This window comes from Hyperolius riggenbachi, chromosome 1 (genome assembly GCF_040937935.1).
Source record: "Hyperolius riggenbachi isolate aHypRig1 chromosome 1, aHypRig1.pri, whole genome shotgun sequence".
Classification (NCBI taxonomy): Eukaryota; Metazoa; Chordata; class Amphibia; order Anura; family Hyperoliidae; genus Hyperolius; species Hyperolius riggenbachi.
Window position 1 is genome coordinate 197,890,119 of NC_090646.1, and position 19,743 is coordinate 197,909,861.

At 43.5% G+C, this 19,743-nt stretch overlaps 1 protein-coding gene across 2 annotated transcripts in view; it reads left to right on the forward strand.

Annotated features, from left to right (window-relative positions):
- The window catches only part of MAML3 (mastermind like transcriptional coactivator 3), a 456,887-nt gene that overhangs the window by 267,698 nt on the left and 169,446 nt on the right, over window positions 1-19,743 (forward strand). Inside the window, exon 1 of one of the 2 annotated variants that reach the window (XM_068279634.1) lies at window positions 3,505-3,565. The exons of the other annotated variant lie outside the window; for it this stretch is intronic. The gene's annotated coding sequence lies outside the window, so the exon portion shown is untranslated. Of the gene's footprint in view, window positions 1-3,504; window positions 3,566-19,743 lie in introns of those variants that run through there. 2 annotated transcript variants of the gene reach the window in all.

Here is a 19,743-nt window from a genome sequence, read left to right on the forward strand (position 1 = left end):
ATCTAGAAACCATTACTCAAAATGTCCAATCCATAAATCATTATTAAAAATGTTAAATGCAGAAACGATTACCCCAATGTAAAATGTAGGTCAGGCTGATGGCTAGTGGAGTGGGCTAGTCTGTTAGGTAGGTCAGGTTGCCCGCTAGTGGGGTAGGTAGGTATGCAAGGCTGCTGCCTAGTAGTATGGGTAGGTAGGTAGGTAGGTCAGGCTGGTTGTTCGTGGGGTGGGTGGCAAAGTAGGTAAGGCTGGTGGCTAGTTGGTTGGGTGGATGGCAAAGTAGGTCAGGCTGGAGGCTAGTGGAGTGGGTGGCAAAGTAGGTCAGGATAGTGGGGTGGGTGGGTGGCAAAGTAGGTCAGGCTGGTGGCTAGTGGGGTGGGTGGGTGGCAAAGTAGGTAAGGCTGGAGGCTAGTGGGGTGGTGGGTAGCAAAGTAGTTAGGCTGGTGGCTAGTGGGGTGGGTGGGTGGCAAAGTAGTTCAGGTTGGTGGCTAGTGGGGTGGTGGGTAGCAAAATAATTCAGGCTGGTGGCTAGTGGGGTGGGTGGCAAAGTAGGTCAGAATGGTGGCTAGTGGGGTGGGAGGGTGGCAAAGTAGGTCAGGCTAGTGGGGTGGGTGGCAAAGTAGGTCAGGCTGGTGGCTAGTGGGGTGGGTAGGAGGCAAAGTAGGTCAGGCTGGAGGCTAGTGGGGTGGGTGGGTGGCAAAGTAGGTAAGGCTGGTTGCTAGTGGGGTTGGTGGGGGGGCAAAGAAAGTCAAGCTGGTGGCTAGTGGGGTGGGTGGTGGCAAAGTAGGTCAGTCTGGTGGCTAGTGGGGTGTGTGAGTTTGTAGGTAGGTCCCCTCCTCCCTCTCGGTTAGCATGGCAGCAGGTTGCTCCTCACATTGTATGGTGTGAAATCCTCCGCTGCTTCCCGAAGGTCTCCCCCAGCTTCTGCACCCGATGTCAGACAGGCAGGCAGGCTGCAGTACATTGATAGCCCGGATTCCTCCATCCGGATTCCTCCAAAGCCCTGCTGATTGCCCAGATTCCTCCATCCTCCTCTGCCAGCAAGCGGCATGCGTGCCAAGCCAACCACCGCGAGCGGGTCCGTAGCGAGGCAGCCTTCTATTGGCCGGTGGGGGATACAGACGCGCCTTGATTGGTGGGGGACGCTGACTCATCCCGCCCAGTTCACGCATCACTGCGAGACTGGGAGAGGAGCTTACTACACTAAAAAGTGTCCCCGGCTCCAGGCTGCGCGGCCGCCATTTTTCTGGAGGATCGACGCGCAGATTAAAATACTATGAAAAAAAATGATGCCTGATGGGTTCAAAACAGGCGGGCGGGGTTTCAAAACCAGCCGGGCGGCCCGCCCACTTGATTAGTCCTGGGGAGAACACTGCACTAATATGCGGTGAGGACTGCCGGAAGTGTCACATAGTGCTTGTCACTGGCTCCAATAGATTCTTGACCCCTTATTCCTTGTGTGTGAAGTGATGTATGTTAAAAATGTATCCTATTCCCTCTTGAAAGTTCACAAGTGAAATGAAGAAGGAAATTTTCCCACCCAAAAGGTCACCAGAACTATTGTATTAAGTGTCCTGTGTTTAAAAATACAGAGCTGCAATGACACTGAGGTTAAGGAATGGCTCAGGAAAGTTCTAATGATGAATACATGTAAGATTCCCACACCTATTGTTCTTTGCTCTTAAAAAATTAACACCAAAAAAAAATCATTTTGAAGTTCATTCCAGTTCCAAGTATGATAAGTTCAACGTGTGGTTTGCTGAATCTTCCAAACATGAACTTGAATCATAACATTCAAGTTACTTGATAGGAAAAGAAGTGATGTGCAATCTTGCACTTATTAAAACACAGTAATTGTAAAAGATCTTCAACACAACACTACAGCACCCTCTCTACCCCGGCTGAAGGGTATTAACGTTACTGGAGGAAGGTAAAAAGATGGAGGAGCGCTCAGTAGTGTAGTAAAATTTTAATGGTAAAAACACGCAAAGGATAAAAAAACCGCTTACAAGACAGTAGTGTACTATAGGCTTGTCATGGGAGAAAACCCAAATCACTGTCCTCAAGTGGCAACCTGTCCCCCCTCTGTGGCCAGCAGCGGTGGTAGTCCTGCATTGTGAGTGGACTGAAGGTGACTGTGTGCCTATGACAAAGTGGGAAGACCATGAAATGGCTGTTAAGCCATCCCTTTACTTTCTTTTGCTGTAACTAATTATGTACCAGATGGAATAACATTTTGGAAGCATTCACACTGGGATCCAGCACTATACTCTACCTTGCTTTATTAGCTTCCTTTTTATGCAGTCCAGCTTTCCTGAATGACTTATGACAGTGATGGCTAACCTTGGCACTCCAGCTGTGACAAAACTACAAATCCCATCATGCCTCTGCATCCCCGTCCCGAGTTATGCTTAGAGCTGTCAGAGTATTGCAATGCCTCGTGGGACTTGTAGTTCCACCACAGCTGGAGTGCCAAGGTTAGCCATCACTAACTTATGGCATCCCCAGTTGAGATGCCTTAGTGATTCAGAAGATGCTTTAGTTAATTAGGCCCTATCCTGTTCATCTGGATGAGGAAGCTCAACCATCAGGGTGCCATATCTCCCTCAGTACCAGTGCCCTGTTATTTCATATACATAGTTATCAGAGATTATCCCCTATCTATCTTAAACTTACCACTAAATGTTTGTCTCTGTTGCAGGCAGGTACAGTACATTATTGCTTATGTATCCCCAGCCATACAGATAAAGCGCATAAGAATATATGGCGGTACTTTCTATACATTTTAAAAGTCTATTCCATTTTTTTTCCTTGTTGACACTGAAATCTGTTCAGCAGCAAAAAATGTATTGTAGGAGTTAAGTGAACAGCGTACAAAGCAGACAAGAGCTGCCAGTGCTGCCACAAGCCAAGAGACAATCATCTGACTATTGAGTGTGAAATCCGCGATAAGAGTCTTGTTCTTATTTTCAGTGCAGCGGTTAAGAGTAGTAGAAGAAGCAGTGTTAAGATAGAAAAGCCTCTCTTCAATCCATCCCCATGTACTGCATGTGCTCCTCAAGCACTATGCAGCCTTGCATTGTCCACAATACTTATATATACTGGTATATATGAACAATACACTTAAAACCTTTATAACAACATCACATTAAAAGTATATTCAACGACTCCTTCCACTGAAAAAATGAAGAGATTATAGGTTCACAAGGACACTTAAGTGGGTCAGTTGGCTCATCCTATTTTACTGAATGATTATGCTGGCTGCCCAATAATGATACAGTAGTGTGAGTATATGAAGCTCTATCCAGACAGACCCAGGAATCTTTATTGCATGTATATAAACCTTCTTCTAAAGTGATATTGCATTATTTTGACATGGCTTTTGATTAGAGTGGGATTTCAGGTACACTTTAAAGGTAAACTGAGTAGATATTCTATCTTTTACTCCCCTGAAGCTCTGCCAGGACAGGCTTCTACATTGGTCCAAACTAGTTTTCTGGCTGGCTTTACTTGCTGATTAATTGTGCTCTTTAATGGAAACTCGAGGTGAAAATAAACTGATGAGGTAAACAATTGTATCTATCTCTTACTCCTATTTATTTCTTTTTCTTTATTTTTTTTTCTTAGAATCTCAGTTTTATTTTCTGTGTATAAGCTAAAAAAAGTACTGTAGGTTTAATGTTGTACAGTAGAATCCCTTTATAGTAAACTTCAAGGAACCTGGCAAAGTAGTTTATATACAATGTATGATGAATTCTGATATAGTAGACTCACTGGGTGGGACTTAGGGACAGCATTTACTATAGCCAGAGGTTTACTATAATGAGATTCTACTGTATTGTCTCAACTGACTGATACAGTCTTTCACAAAGTCTGAGAGTTCTAATCCAAAATATATAAACTATCGACCAATCCCTACTCTGCACTCAGAAGCTGTTCTCTGCAGGCAAGAGCTTTATGGCTGCATTGTCTTATCAGTGAGCACAACCCTATAGAGTCTGATTAGTCCCCGATTGGAGAGAAACTGTCACTTGCATACCTGAAGTTTAACTCTTTCAGGCAGAAAAAACGAAGAAAAGAAACAAAGCGTTCATTATTTGTGTGCTTGGCACTGTGCATACATGTCTATCTCACCATGTCACCCTAGGTACACTTTAAACTATTATATGTCTTTGATGCAGAACCTAAATACCACAATCCACTCTTTTGTACATACAGAGGCATCGCTGCTATATATTTTTTTTAATACTGTATAGCCTTATGAAATCCATATTTTATACTGCATTTATACATATAAAATATTATCCTTAGTGAAACGTATAAACTTGACTGAGGCAGAAATGATTTGGTTGCAGCGGCTCAGCTGGTGGTTACACTTCTCCGAGGAGTGCCGAGTGCTCTCACCTGCTGCACAGCTCATCCTATTTCCTCTCCATTCCTGGCCTCCCACTATCTTATTTTCCTGTACCGAGTCGCAGTTATGAAAAACAGTCCAAGTCTCTGATGTTAGATTGCTTTTGTTTACAGGAAAAGGAACATTTTTAATAAAACAGATAAAATCATTTTTATAAAAAAACATAGTTTTACTTTAAACTTTATATATATTAAAGAGATCAGTAAACCATTTTACACTGTTAGTTTTAAAGGGTTACTTAGTCGTGAGTAAATGTTATGTTGTACAAGAGGAACTTTACTAAAGGTTACCGAGGGGCAGCATGTATATGGTAAACAACAAAAGGGGATAGTATTGAGCCTGGGGCACACCATATTTTTGTGGGACAGGGTTGGACTGGAAAGACCCCAAGGCCTACCCTTTGTGTTCTTCTAGCCAGGAAGGAAGAGAACCATTGGAGGACTAAGCCATCAATCAGTGGCATAGCTAAGGAGCTACAGGCCCAGGTGCAAGTTTACACTGGGCCCCCCTAAGCACACTGTACAGTATATAACAATTGATACGCATGTATAGAAATGATTATTACCAGCATAGGACCAATAAAGAGATAATACTGTTGTTGAGGCTGGGCCCAACGGCCCTGATGTGGTCGCAACCTCTGCAACACCTATCGCTACGCTTCTGCCATCAATGCCATAGTACTCTTGCAGCCTGTTAAGCAAGATTTCATGGTCAATGGTATCAAAAGCTGCTGAGAGATTGAGCAGTATCCGGATGGTACCCTCGCCTCTGTCTCTGGCCATGAGCAGATCACTGCAAATCTGGACAAGGGCTGTTTCACAGCTGTGGTGCTTTTTGAAACCAGATTGTAGGGAGTCAAATATGTTGTTTTTTGAGAGCCTGGCTTCAAGTTGGAGGTATGCAGCCTTCTCAATAACTTTTCCCAGAAAGGGGAGGTTGGAAACTGGTCTACAGCTACTCAGAATATCAGGATCTAGGGATGCAGAGACTAAGATAATTAGCGTAAAATTGGGTATCCTGAACAATGACTTACATTTATTGTTGCGGTGTCACATTAAGCTAGGCATACATTGTACAAAGCTATTAATAAATTAGGCAATCAAATCTTAATACTGAAGCTATAGAAGTTCTGTTGACAACTAGGACATTCCCAATATTTGATCATGAATGTACAATACTGTTTTGTCATGTGTTGGAAGGGCAGGGAGCAGCCAGGATTTTCAACTTTTCCGTCAACTTGTGTATGACTATTGGGGCAATAGGATGGATATGTTTGTAAACCTGACATATTTACATTGGCTGGAAAAAGAAGTGGGCCTGGTGCTGGAGGCAGTGCTGTCTGTTGGGGTGTTTATTCACCAGAGGCAGCAGTGCCTCCAACAGTGGGCCCCAATGGCACCATGCTCTACAGGACAGGACCAACCAATCTGTTTGGGCTTTTATGTGCTGCGGCTTATTCTACTTCATAGAAGCTGATCTGTAAAGGGCAGGGGGCTCACTACCAGAGGCATCAACAGGCCCCTATGGCACTGTGCCACATGGGTGGGGAATTACTGGTTTCATATCATTCAGCACATCTCACATGTTTTGGGAAAAGGGGTCACTGCGGCTGACTACACTAAGTACTGCGAGTTTCCTCCTGAGAGAGAGTGGCGTTTCCAGCCAGGGGCATCTATGGCACTGTGCCTGAGAGATGGAGTCCAGCCATTTAGTTGGCACAACTTTCATGTGCTGCATAGTATTCTGGACGCAGCTCTAACTATGGTGAGATTCACAAAGGGATACAGAGATATTAGTGCTGATAAGCAGCGGAAATAATATACAGGCTGCTGGGGAGAAATGTTGCTAAACAAAACAGGCAAGGGGTCTTCAGTAATGCATTATAATTGCAATATTGATCAGGGAGCAACTGGTTTAATACATTTATTCCATAAATATGCTTATCCTAGCAATGAACTAGCTTTCATTCTCAGTTTGATTTTCTTTGTGCAGAGTCTATGTCATAAAGAAAACATACACAAACATTGTGCTTGAATGTTATGAATGTGGTTAGTAGGTAGATTTTCTTTTAGTGTTTATCTTGGACTCGTTCCAGGACCTTATTTACTTATACTATGTTGCGAGTGATACCTCATTTGGACCTCCTCCCATAATCCCTTGCACATAATCTTATTAATTGATGTGAGGTAGTGGGAAAGTAGGCCCTGAAGCATACATCATCTGCATGTATCACATTGACTACTGTTGGAACAGGTAGTGACCAATATATTTGCATAGTGGTGAGTAGAAGTACATTCATCTTGGACTCCTCAGTTCACACTCCTTGGAGTGCTTCACCAATCCAGTCTGCCTTATAGTGCCAAAGGGGTGATCAGGTGATGGAGAAGGTAAAAATTCATGGATGTATTCTTTTCAACTAGGAGAGACTGGAGATGGTAAAGCACTATTAAAAAGCAAATCTGTAGCCTGTCACAAAACATTAGTTTGCTAAAGAGGTCAGCGCATGGTTAAATATTGTTTGAGATATGAACTGCTTTTATTATGAATATTACTGTTGTCTGGGTCCTGGCCGGCAAACACTCGCAATCCAGCGCAGGAGATTTGGGTGCAGCCGGCGCCACCATAGACCGAAATAGGAATTACGGCTATAGCGGTGCACAGTAAGTAACTTCAGCGCCGCCAGCAATAGCTGGAATCCGAATTATATCATTCCCCACCATCCAAGTGGACCTAGAGAGGGAATAGTTATTAACGTTGCCGGGAACTTGTGCAGCAGCGGGATAAGCCATATACCAGCTGTATCCTGCGCCCAAGTCTCCCTGCGCCGATTCATCTGGTACTCCCTTGCTGGTGAGACCTCCCCATACTTCCTATCACAGTTTTAGAATCATCAAGAACGGGTAGTAAAGTGGATTCTCTCCATCTCTCTGACAGACACACAGACAGCAATAAAACACTTTCTAGTACCAGGAGAAAGCATTTGATCATTTGTAAAATGTTTGTTGTTTCTGGAGTACTTGCTGAAAACATTTTACTTATTGTCCATCTTAAAACAGGAAGAGAGGGAACATCTCTCCAGCATGGACACGGACAGCAATACAAATATGCTGCAGGTTCTGACTCTTCTCTACTTGGTTTTCTATCTGATCCAAAGCTAAAACAAGCTGGATAATCTGTTCTGGTATCACATGGCAGAGCTGCTCCTACTGCACAATAGTTGCTATATTTATTGTGTAACCACTAGTACCGTACTCTTTACAATTAAACAAATCTTAAGTTTGTATAGCAAGATAGTTCATCTGAGCAAGGTGCCTATTAATGGTACAATCATCTCAAACATTTGGCCATATGATCACTCAGATTGGGTACTGATAATGGTGTCGTTTGACTACAAATGATCATTGTATGGATTGTTCTGTCAATCTGAATTTGGAAACGATTCTTTTAGTCTGATCAGATTGCTTATACTTTTCCTCTCTGTTGGTGGGCCCAAACAATTGTTTCTAGGAAACTGGATCATTAATGGGCACCTTAAAGTACACCTGAACTTTTGCACAGGACAGAAGGAAAACGGAGAGAAATGCACCCTCTATGTATTTAGAAAGTTTAGCCTGTCTAATTCGCCCTCATCTGTGACTAATCACCACTATAATTTGATCCCTCAGCTGCGTTGGCAGAACAGCTAATTTGTAAAAACAGGATGTTAACCTTATGTCTGCTTCCATGAAAGCAGGAGGGTATACACACTGCAGCTTTATTGCAGAATTTAGATCAGCTGTAACAAAGAAATGTTTTACTTTAATTTTGGGTTATTATGCTGTTGCTTATCTTCAAGAACAGAGAGGAAGTTCCGAGTTCAAGTCCGATTTAAGAAGGCTGCACACATGCTTTACAGCTTGCATCGTAACCATATGGAAATTACAGATTTGAGGACATCTACTTAACGTAAAGCGGAAGATATTTGCTCTCCACTGTGAATCCTGCTAGCATGTTTAGTAGTGACAATCTGTTTAAAAAAAACCCCAAAAAACATTGTAACCATTTGTTGTGATACATAGATGGTATGTCGTGTAAATATTTAGCAAAACAAGTCAAACGGAATGTTTTTCTTGCAGTAATAATAATAATAATAACAAAAACACAATAATAGTGGAGGCTTGCTAACATATGATGTAAACCAACTCTAAAACATGTTGGTATCTTGGCTGTGAGGATCTCCTTTCAAGTATCAGGCCAGATAGAGCAAGGAGGCAGGTGAAATCTCTCCAGCGCAGATTCATCAGTAAAACATTCATTAGTAGTGCAGGAAAGAGTTAAAACATCTTTGAAGGTTTTTTTTTACTGTCTGTAATCCCACTGAAACTTTTCAATCAATTTGTGTCCCGGTGACAGCATCACCAAGAACAGGAAATGAATGGAGGTTTCTCCAACAGGGATAGAGGCAGCAATTAAAATCTGACAGATGTTGTAATCTTTGTCCACTCCAAAACCATGTTAGCGTTCTAAAGTACCTCCCCTGAGGATCGATCAGTACTGTAGCTGCTGCTCTCAGGTATGTAAACTTGTCAGTGGGGCTTTAGCAGTAAAAAAGGTATTTTAACTGTTCAGAACCTGTAGGCAAACCCTTCTAAGCACTGAATGTCAGCTTTTCCTGCACATTGAAAATGGTCAAAAAAATTATTTGAATTATTGATCAGGGAATAGTTTTAATATATTCTGCAAATACTGCTTTTAGATTTCAGTTATCCTTTAAAGTATAACTCTCGTCACAAACAAAAGTAGTGCAGCTTTTCAGTTGGTGAGGCTGAAATGGAGTAACCTATTGTAAAATGCAATTGTTTTTATATGATGTAATTATTCTCTTAAAACTGCTGTAGACTGTTTTGTGATCTCTGATCGTTACTACTTCCATTAATAGGCTGTTTCTGAATCTCAGGCTGGGGAAAAATTATGGCTTGCTGCATTTTTTTTTTTTGGGGGGGGGGGGGGGGGGGGACACCACATTAGGTTTGACTACTGCAACGTCCTCTACACAGGCCTGCATAAGAAAAACTTACGCCGCCTGCAATTAGTACAGAATGCCGCGCAAGGCTGTTAACGAGCCAACCCCGCCATTGCCACATAACACCAACCCTGTGCTCACTCCACTGGCTACCGATAAAATGGATAATTCTGTTTAAGATTGGCTTACTGACATTCAAATCCTTGCACAATCTGGGCCCTGGATACCTGAAGGACTTGTTGCAACTGCATCACACCCCCCACAATCTTAGATCAAAAGGACGTAACACCTTGGTCACCCCTAGAGTACACCTCAAAACCTTTGAAGACAGAGCCTTTTGTCATGCTGCCCCTACACTTTGGAACTCCCTGCCACACCCAATCAGGACAGCTCCATCCCTGGAAGCATTTAAGTCTAAACTGAAAACCTACCTCTTCAGTCTGGCATTCATGAACATCTGACTATCTCCTCTGTAACACAACCCAGCCTGAAACCCTGTATTAATCTGAGACACAACTATGCGCTTTGAGTCCTATGGGAGAAAAGCGCTTTACAAATGTCATTGTATTGTATTGTATTGTATCCACATTCCCACAGCCATACAAAGCCGAGGGAATTGGATGTGGAATTGCATCAGAATGGGTGCCACGTCCAGCTTTGAAATGGATGTGACACCCTAGTGGAAATGGGCCCTAAGGGATAGTGAAGGCATTTAGTATACGTACGGCTGACAAGGAGTCCTGAAGATGAACTTCAGAAGAGCATCATAAGAGTTCTGTGTTCTTCTGTGCCTAAGCTATTGCACCACCAAAACTGCAAACTGCAGTAGTACCTGTATATCGCGTACATAGATGTACACCACTGGTGAGATGGGCGCAGGGTGAGCAAGTGACAGCTCACCTTGCTGCCGCTGAAATTCCCAGCGGCCATAGCAACTGGAACCCGGAATTACCTGTGTACGGGCCACAGACTACAGCACTAGTGTTATAACGGCGCCCAACTCAGTCACTACGCAGTCTGTGCATGCACAACGGAAACCACCTGATTCACATATATCACCTGAGTAGACAGTAAAAGTAACCAAAACTGTCACTGCAATGGGGAGGGCCTTTCAAAAAAGTGTACATTTTTCAGAGACCAGTGCAATCATGTCATTATATCCATGTAGAATTCCCATTTTCTAATCATTGTACACATTTCTCTGTGTACCAGGTGAGTGCATGTTCATTCTGCAAATGTATTAGCTCGTTTCTTATTCACCTCTAAACAGAGCCAGATCATCCACAAGGCAAACCTAGGCAGTTGCCTGGGGCCTGAAGAAAGTCTAGGGGCCGGGTGGATGCTAGCCCCCACCAAATCTTACTAAAAGAGCCAGGTGATCATCAGTGGTGAGAAAAACTGCTATCTTGCCTAGGGCCTTATGATGCCTTCATCCATTTCTGCCCCTAAAAGTTAAAATCAGATGTCTTAAACAGAGCAGCTTTTTTTGTTTGTACTAAGTTGGCAATAAAACATAATTGTAAAGATGGCAAAATACTTTTACAGTAACCTAGAATTCATTTTGTGCTTTTTCACAGAGAGAAAACCCTAAATATTCATGAAGTTTTATTCGTGATATTGTTATTGTATTATTGCTGTGATGTATGTGAAGCTAGCATACTATGCTCCCTTCACCTGTTTTAGTACTGCCTTGTTCTTGTGCATTGTAGATGGCACTGGCAGTGAATAGGTTATTGGAGCCCGGTGAAGACAGATCGTGATAGGCAAAGACTGTTACCATAACAACAGCACCTTGGCTTAATCTCTTTGGAGAAATGAATTGCTGCTGGTGATTTAGAGCAGAGCTGCTCCTCCAGGCACATAAAACCTCGAGTACCCCTTCTTGTGTTTATGCAAAAGATGCTACATTCATAAATGTAACGCTTCATTTCAATCTCTTATTGAACACTTTCACAGATTATTTCTCAAAGGTTTGTTTTACTATCAGTTTGTGTGGTATGTTATAGTATGGTATATTGTAAAAAATAAGCAAGATCACGTCCAGATATCATAGTGTTTCCACAGTCTGATCAATTGAAGGTACATTTTTTTGGCTTATTTTTGTAATTACATTTCAACATGTGTGTAGCACTGGGAGCAGTTTTCAAAGGAGTTCACTGAAATAGGAATGAAAACGAAATTTTCCAGCTCATTACACACGCTACCAATATGAAGTACTATTGGGATAGAAGGAAGCTGAATACTGATGGTAATATCACACTCGCTCTTTAAAGAATAGAAATCACAGGGTGTATGGATTTTCCTGCTGAATAAATGGCATTAGCCAGTGTCACATAAGTGATTAGGATGGTGCCTAACCATTCTATTGTTTGGGTAGGCATCCGCCATTACACAAGGTCCCATGGGGTAGTTTTCCTCACAGTTAGGCACTAAACTTTTAGTAAGCAACACCTTACATGCAAAGAGACAGATTTATACTAAAATATTATTAAAATCATTATTATTATTAATTAAATTTAACATCTAATCAGTATTACTGATGTTATTTGAACTACACATAAATCGGTTGCAAAGGAGGTGCAGGGTCCGGTCCAGAAGGATAACGAGTTGCAGGGTCCCACCCAAGAGGATCAAGAGGTGCAGGGTTTGGTCTAGAAGGATAACTAGTTGCAAGGTCCCACCCAAGAGGATCAAGAGGTGCAGGGTTTGGTCTAGAAGGATAACTAGTTGCAAGGTCCCACCCAAGAGGATCAAGAGGTGCAGGGTCTGGTCTAGAAGGATAACGAGTTGCAGGGTCCCACCCAAGAGGATCAAGAGGTGCAGGGTCTGGTCTAGAAGGATAATGAGTTGCAGGGTCCCACCCAAGAGAATTAAGAGGTGCAGGGTCTGGTCTAGAAGGATAACGAGTTGCAGGGTCCCACCCAAGAGGATTAAGAGGTGCAGGGTCTGGTCTAGAAGGATAACGAGTTGCAGGGTCCCACCCAAGAGAATTAAGAGGTGCAGGGTCTGGTCTAGAAGGATAACGAGTTGCAGGGTCCCACCCAAGAGGATCAAGAGGTGCAGGGTCTGGTCTAGAAGGATAACGAGTTGCAGGGCCCCACCCAAGAGGATAAAGAGGTGCAGGGTCCGGTCCCGAAGGATAATGAGTTGCAGGACCCCGCCCAGGAAGATAAGGAGGTGCAGGGTAAAGCTCCAGAGGATTAAGAATCAGAGAGTCCAGCCCAAGAGCATAGTTTCTTAGCACCACCTTATCCTTATTGGTTGCCAGCTGTTCTACAATGTTGGATGTGATGTTTGAACACAACTGTGTCATATGATGGATTTTAAGAAGTCCTGATAAAGGTGACATTTTATCATATCCAATATTTTGAGTGTTCAGTGGCATACTTCCTTTTGAAATTGCAATAATTATTCCACATGTCTAACTCCCATCTCAGACTTGTAGGGAGCTCAGATGCTTAGGACCACCTGTCACAACTCCAGCCTCAAAGATTTTCACGTTTGAGTCATTCCGCAAAGGAAAAAGGTTCTCTGATATTTTAACAACCCTGCTACTGGACACAGTGAGTGATGAGTTGATAGTTCCCAGCAAGGGGCAATTAGGGGAACATAGGCATATACTGTCAAAGTAGATAACTGATCTACAGCTATTAATCAGCCCATAGCAGTACATATAACAGTTACTTCTTTTGTATTCATAAAAATTTTATAGCTGCATGATATTAATTGCTATGCGTACCTTGCTTCTTGCTTGTATTCAGTTATTACAAATATTCTGACTTCATATTTCTGCAGTTTTTATTCACTCCCTCACTAAATGAAGCAGTTGCATTAACTATAGGAGAACCGTCTTCTATATGTCTGCTACAGTATATGTTTCCATTTGTATACTCCATGTTTGCTTTATCTGTCAGGTAAATGACACACAGTTGTCTGGAACAAAGTTGCTCCCATACTTATGAGGGAGTATTGTGCATTTAGTGATGTCCATTGCTGCTCTGGGGCACGGATGTAGTATTAGCATTGTGGATATAGACTCCTTTGATCCTGACGCCTTACCTTCTTTTGGTCTCGTAACGCCCTGGTGTAACAGGCCCTGACAAGACAGAGTGTCAGTGGTGCTGACTGAACATGCCTTGTATCAGCTGGCTTACCTGTGACGAGAGTCATTTCTAAGCTGGAATAAGACTTTGATTTGGGGGACAGCTAAAAGAGTGTCTTGAAAACACTTCAAATACAAAACAAGTCTGACTACGACAACTGTCATGGGTGCGCTTTATCTCTCAGAGCGTTTGTGTGGTGGGTGGAATGTAGACACAAGTCTTATTATCCTGCAGAACTCCTTCTACTGTTAGATACCAAGGATGGGACACTTACCTGTCAAGCAAATCATGTTTCAATCACCATTGATATTGTATGTCTTTATAACTTTTATTGCTAACTTTGAATTAGGATACATTACAAAAGTAATTATATATAAATGTTTACTCAGTTATACAATATTCTCTGTATAATCACAGTATGTCAAATCAATATATACTTGCAGAGAAATTCTGTGTATTTCATTCTCATAGCCAGCCCTTTCAGTCTCTGAACCTGAGGGGTCAAATGGGCCCTTCTGTTGCTGATTGTGCTGTATTGGTGCTGTAGTGTAATTATCACTTTTATATGTGATCTGAATAGTGGTAATTATTTACAAATCCTATCTTTTCCTCTGCTTACACCTCTCTCACACTACCTGTCCTTGTAGAAACAGATTTGGTCATTCGTATCATGTGATTATCACACATACAATGCTTTGGGGAGGGGATTTAAAATTTGCATTGAGGTCCATGGTTCTCTGGCACGACTACTGTTAAGACCTTTTGGGCTGGTTTAGACGGACGTCTGAACCAGTTGCTAGAGATGGCCCGAACGGTTCGCCGGCGAACGGTTCCTGGCGAATTTCGGTGGTTCGCGGAAACTTTATGGCGATTCGATTTGCTTCCTATACTACATCATTAGGGTTAACTTTGACCCTCTATATCACAGTCAGCAGGCACATTGTAGCCAATCAGGCTACACTCCCTCCTGGAGCCACTCCTCCCCCTTATAAAAGGCATGCAGCGTCAGGCATTGGACTCATTCGTGTGCCTGCAGTAATTAGAGAAGGGAAAGCTGCTGCAGACTCTCATAGGGAAAGCTTAGTTAGGCTCTTGTTAGCTTGCTCCTTGCTGATTCTTATTGCTAAAAAAAAAGCACCCCTCAACAGCTCTTTTAAGAGCTAATCTTGTTCTTGTGATCCAATTTTTTGTGTGTGTGTGTCCCACTGACACTTGTGCTGCATAGACAGCCTTGGTAATTCCTATTGTGTGTGCCACTGCCAGGCCCAGCACATTCAGTGACTACTTGTGTGTGTGACAGGTGCACAATGTAATACCCATCACTGCATATACCTACCTACCTGTTGTTCACAGTGCACCCACCTACCTATGTGAGCGCACGCAGTGTCACTGTGCCTGTCCGGTACCTGTCTGTGTGTGACAGGTGCACATTGTAATACCCATCACTGCATATACCTACCTGTTGTGTTTAGTGCACCCACCTACCTACGTGAGCGCAAGCAGTGTCGCTGTGCCTGTCCAGTGCCTGTCTGTGTGTGACAGGTGCACATTGTAATACCCATCACTGCATATACCTACCTGTTGTGTTCAGTGCACCCACCTTCCTACGTGAGCGCACGCAGTGTCACTGTGCCTGTCCGGTACCTGTCTGTGTGTGACAGGTGCACATTGTAATACCCATCACTGCATATACCTACCTGTTGTGTTTAGTGCACCCACCTACCTACGTGAGCGCAAGCAGTGTCACTGTGCCTGTCCGGTACCTGTCTGTGTGTGACAGGTGCACATTGTAATACCCATCACTGCATATACCTACCTGTTGTGTTCAGTGCACCCACCTTCCTACGTGAGCGCACGCAGTGTCAATGTACCTGTCCGGTACCTGTCTGTGTGTGACAGGTGCACATTATAATACCCATCACGGCATATACCTACCTGTTGTGTTCAGTGCACCCACCTACCTACGTGAGTGCACGCAGTGTGATATACCACTCCGTGCATACCTGTTAACTGCACCTGTGTGACTGCACATTGTATTAGTCAAGTCAGTGCATACCTTTCACTTCATCCCCCTTAATATGGACAAAGCAAAAGGCAGAGGCAGGCCAACTGACAGGTCTGTTCGAGGTTGCGCTGTCGTGAATTTGTGCTGCCCTCGACCAAAGTACAGTGTTCAGAAGAAGGCACGTGCCATCAACCCCCAATATTGTCAGGACGAAGTTGACTATTTAACACAGAACACCTTATCTTTCTCAGCTTCCGCACGTAAGCGTGACATATCTTCCTCCTCTTGCTCTGATTCTGGCACCCCACTTAACACTCAGTCGGCCACCACCACCAAAGTGCCATCACCCCAGGGCTCAGTGGTGTGGAATTTTTTTTGTGTGTCTGCCTCAGATGAGAGCAATTGTCATGATCGCTGCTGCAGCAGGTATTGCTGGAAGTAGTAGTGCTGCAGCTCAGGCAGTTCTGATCTCTTTCCATGCAAGCTGCATAGCTTTGTCTGCCTTTCCCTGCTGTCAGCTTGTGACTGATTATCATTCACCTGTGTGGGAATCTGCATGTCTGCTCCCATTGGATGACCTCAGTATAAAGATCTGCTTCCTGCAGGACTCCTCGGGTTTTCATAGCTTCAGTTTAAGCCTGTCTTGCTGTCGCTTCGGCCCCCGATCGTGTTTCTTGTTCTAAAGATACTTTGCTGGTCTTTGCATCATATATTGGTTCTTTGCCAATATATATGCATACCAGCACGTTTATTATTTTCCTTGTATTCGTGTTACGTTGATACATCAGTGTCGCTGATGTATACGTACACAAACTGTTTATATCCTGTGTGCAGTTAGTCAGCTTTCCAGCACGTTTTGGTAGGTCGCGCGTACCGTGATCACCCGTGCTGAGGTAGTTACCCTGCTCCTGGTTCTGTTTGTGGATTGCGTTCATCTCTGCAAAGAGATAACGAATCCTTCTGAATCCTGTTCTGTTACCGTTTGTGGATTGCGTTCATCTCTGCGAAGAGATAGCGAATCCTTCTGAGTCCTGTTCCCTGTATTGCTCCAGTCTAAGTCAGTGTTCCTGCTTATGTCATATATCGGTTCATTGCCGATATATACATATGTTAGTCAGACGTTACAAATAGTTTCATTGATAGCTGTAATTGTAATACGCTAGGAAAACATACTTATTGTATTTTTGTCTGTGTTACGTTCATCTATCTCGATCCTGCTATTTCCTGACTATCCTGTCCTGTCTTTGTGAGGCACGCCATCGCTGCAACGCATTGGCTGCCTCATTCCAGTCTGTCTTGTTGTGGACGCTTGCTGTCACTAAGTAGCGGCTAGCTAGCAAGCGTTCATTCTGTCTACCTGTCCTGATCTCCTCAGTTCTGGTTTATGCGCTCAGCGCTACCTTGCGCTGAGACGTTATCGCAAAAGTATTGTTTGTGGCTGTCGGATCTGCACCGGCTCTGTGCGCCACAATCTCGTATTGGAGTCAGTCCTCCCCTCCACTATACTAGGCATAGCCTGTTTCCTTGTGCTAGTGTGTGTACCTCCTTCATGTCAGCTCATGCGTTGCATGCTGACTGTGGAGAATACACCACCAAGCCTTACAGCAATGCCATCTGTACTCTCTGCCACCGAAAATTGAGCCGTGGAAAGACCAAGACCCGTGTAGGGACAACTACCTTACGAAGGCACATGATTACAAAGCACAAACTGCAATGGGATGACCACCTGAGGAAAAGCAGCACACAAAAGCAAAGCCACACACCACAGTGGAAGATACCAGGCCGCATTTTTTTCTCAAAAAAGGCGATACCTAAACTGTACCGTGATGTTGAAAGGCAAGTGGTGACATCTCTGGCACACAGCGTTGGGTCAATTGTCCATCTGACCACGGGTCTGCAAAGCAGGCTCAGGCCTGCCCGAGGACTAAGTCAGTCCCCACACACAGCATCTCTGCCTGCATGCCGTGTGACTGACTGTCTGCCCCAAGACTAAGTCGCTCCCCACACAGCACCTCTGCCCGCAGGCTGCTTGACTGCCTCTCCGCCACCACCAACAGGGTCCAGGACTCCAGGCGGATTCCTGAATTTTGAAGGCCGCTGCTAGCAGTGGCCGCTATACTAATTTTTCTGGTGCGTATACATGCCTGCCTAATTTTTCTGGCTGCACTTCAGCTGCAACAACAAAACGAAAGGCATGTACATGTGCCAATTCCCCATCGTGAGCATTACCTTGCTGCAGTGAAGGGGCTTGCGTATCACAATGAAGCAATGACCGCCGGCTATATGAGTGTGTCGGGGGTGGGGCACACCCAAGATAATAAGGTAGTTGGTTCATTGTAGACAGACCATATTTGATCAGCTGGACAGTCACTGTTGTTCTATCATTGAGCTACCACAGCCCGGCGACCATATTGGCATGAAAACCGCCACGGCCTGCACTCTGGCCATGGTGCGCACCAGTCTAGCACGGGCGCCACTACACAAACAGCTGTTTGCGGTGCGTTACACAGTGATTTTGGTGTGTCAGTGTGAAGCAGTACTCTAATTACACTCCCTGATTGATGTATACACATGCAAGATGTTTTAAAGCACTTTAGGCCTGCAATATAGCATGCAATGTGATTTCTGCCCTTAAAATCAGTAAGGAGTTCTGCTGCTAGATTTTTTTTTCCGGGGAGGGTTAGATTGTTGCGGTCTGCCGGCCCTCCACCATGTGGTCTGAAAAAAAAACGGCCCTCCATGCCCGCAAAGTTGGACAGCACTGTTTTAGAGCAAAGTTGAAATGCAGGGTTATATTCCGCTTTAACTAAACATTATACTGTATCTTTTTATATATTTATATAGGCATAGAACAGGTGCGGTCATTGCTTGCTCTGCTGTTCATTGACTCAAACGATCTTTTTTCAAGGGGAACTGAAGAGAGAGGTATATGGAGGCTGCCATGTTTATTGCCTTTTAAGCAATACCAGTTGCTTGGCAGCCCTGCTGATCCTCTGCCTCTAATACTGTTAGCCAAAGCCCCTGAACAAGCATGCAGCAGATCAGGTGTTTCAGACTTTAAAGTCAGATCTGATAAGACTAGCTGCATGCTTGTTTCAGGTGTTATTCAGATACTACTGCAGAGAAATAGACCAGCAGGGCTTCCAGGCAACTGGTATTGATTAAAAGGAAATAAGTATGGCAGCCTCCGTATACCTCTTACTTCAGTTCCTCTTTAATGGTACTCTTGGGCACTAGAAAACGGCTGTCCATACCACTGCCAGGTTTTTGTTCATGATACAAGTTTATGAGATTTATTGATGATTATTCCTAATAATGATAGTGGTGTGGTCAGCAGTGTTCTACTGTAACATTCTGCAGTTTTGATGCTATGAAATGTTATACGTTGTGTATCGCCTACTTGAGCTCTGTAAGCTGTACTGTTTTGATCAAGTATTTACCCATTCACTCACAATCTGTTTGCCTGCACTAGGTGTTCTTTACATATTTCCTTCATTTCATGCCAACATTCTGTGCCATGACGGCAGTAATGTTCAATTAACACTGCCCACTTGAAAAATGGCTCTAAATCTCATACAAGCTGATAAATCCTGCTGGCTGAATTATATGCTCAGTCTAGTGCTTAGGAGAGATGGGACTAAAGGAAACCTGATGATGTCCTGGTGACCACTAATGATCCAATCCTTTTTGTCCAAGTTTACCAAATCTATGTTGTAGAAGGGTAAACTGAGTGAACATATTGAATGGATACTTTAGGCAGTTCCTTATATTACATAGAAATGGTAAGATAGGACAAAAAAAGATTGGATCATTAGTGGCCACCTTTAGAATGATCTGACACAGTCTTATTATCCTATTAGATTATCTATATTTACTTTTAAACCTGAGGATATAGCAGTTAAGTTGCATTTTGACTGTTGCGGTTTTGCACATGCATTGTAATACGCAGGTTTGCAATAAACCATGCGTGGCCACAGCACAATGTAATGTAACGAGCTATGCAAAAATGTAGCAACGCATATATGTGAACCAGCCTATTGATTAACATGGGCTGCCAGTCCAATGCGCTTCTTTGTGGGAAAGATGTGCACCAAACATGAATCTAGTGGACACGCTATTAGCACACGATGGTGTGGAACGTGATAGAATACAGCCCACAATCTAGGAGCCACTGATATATTTTATTTTTTTGCTGTTATTATTATTAATTTATACAATG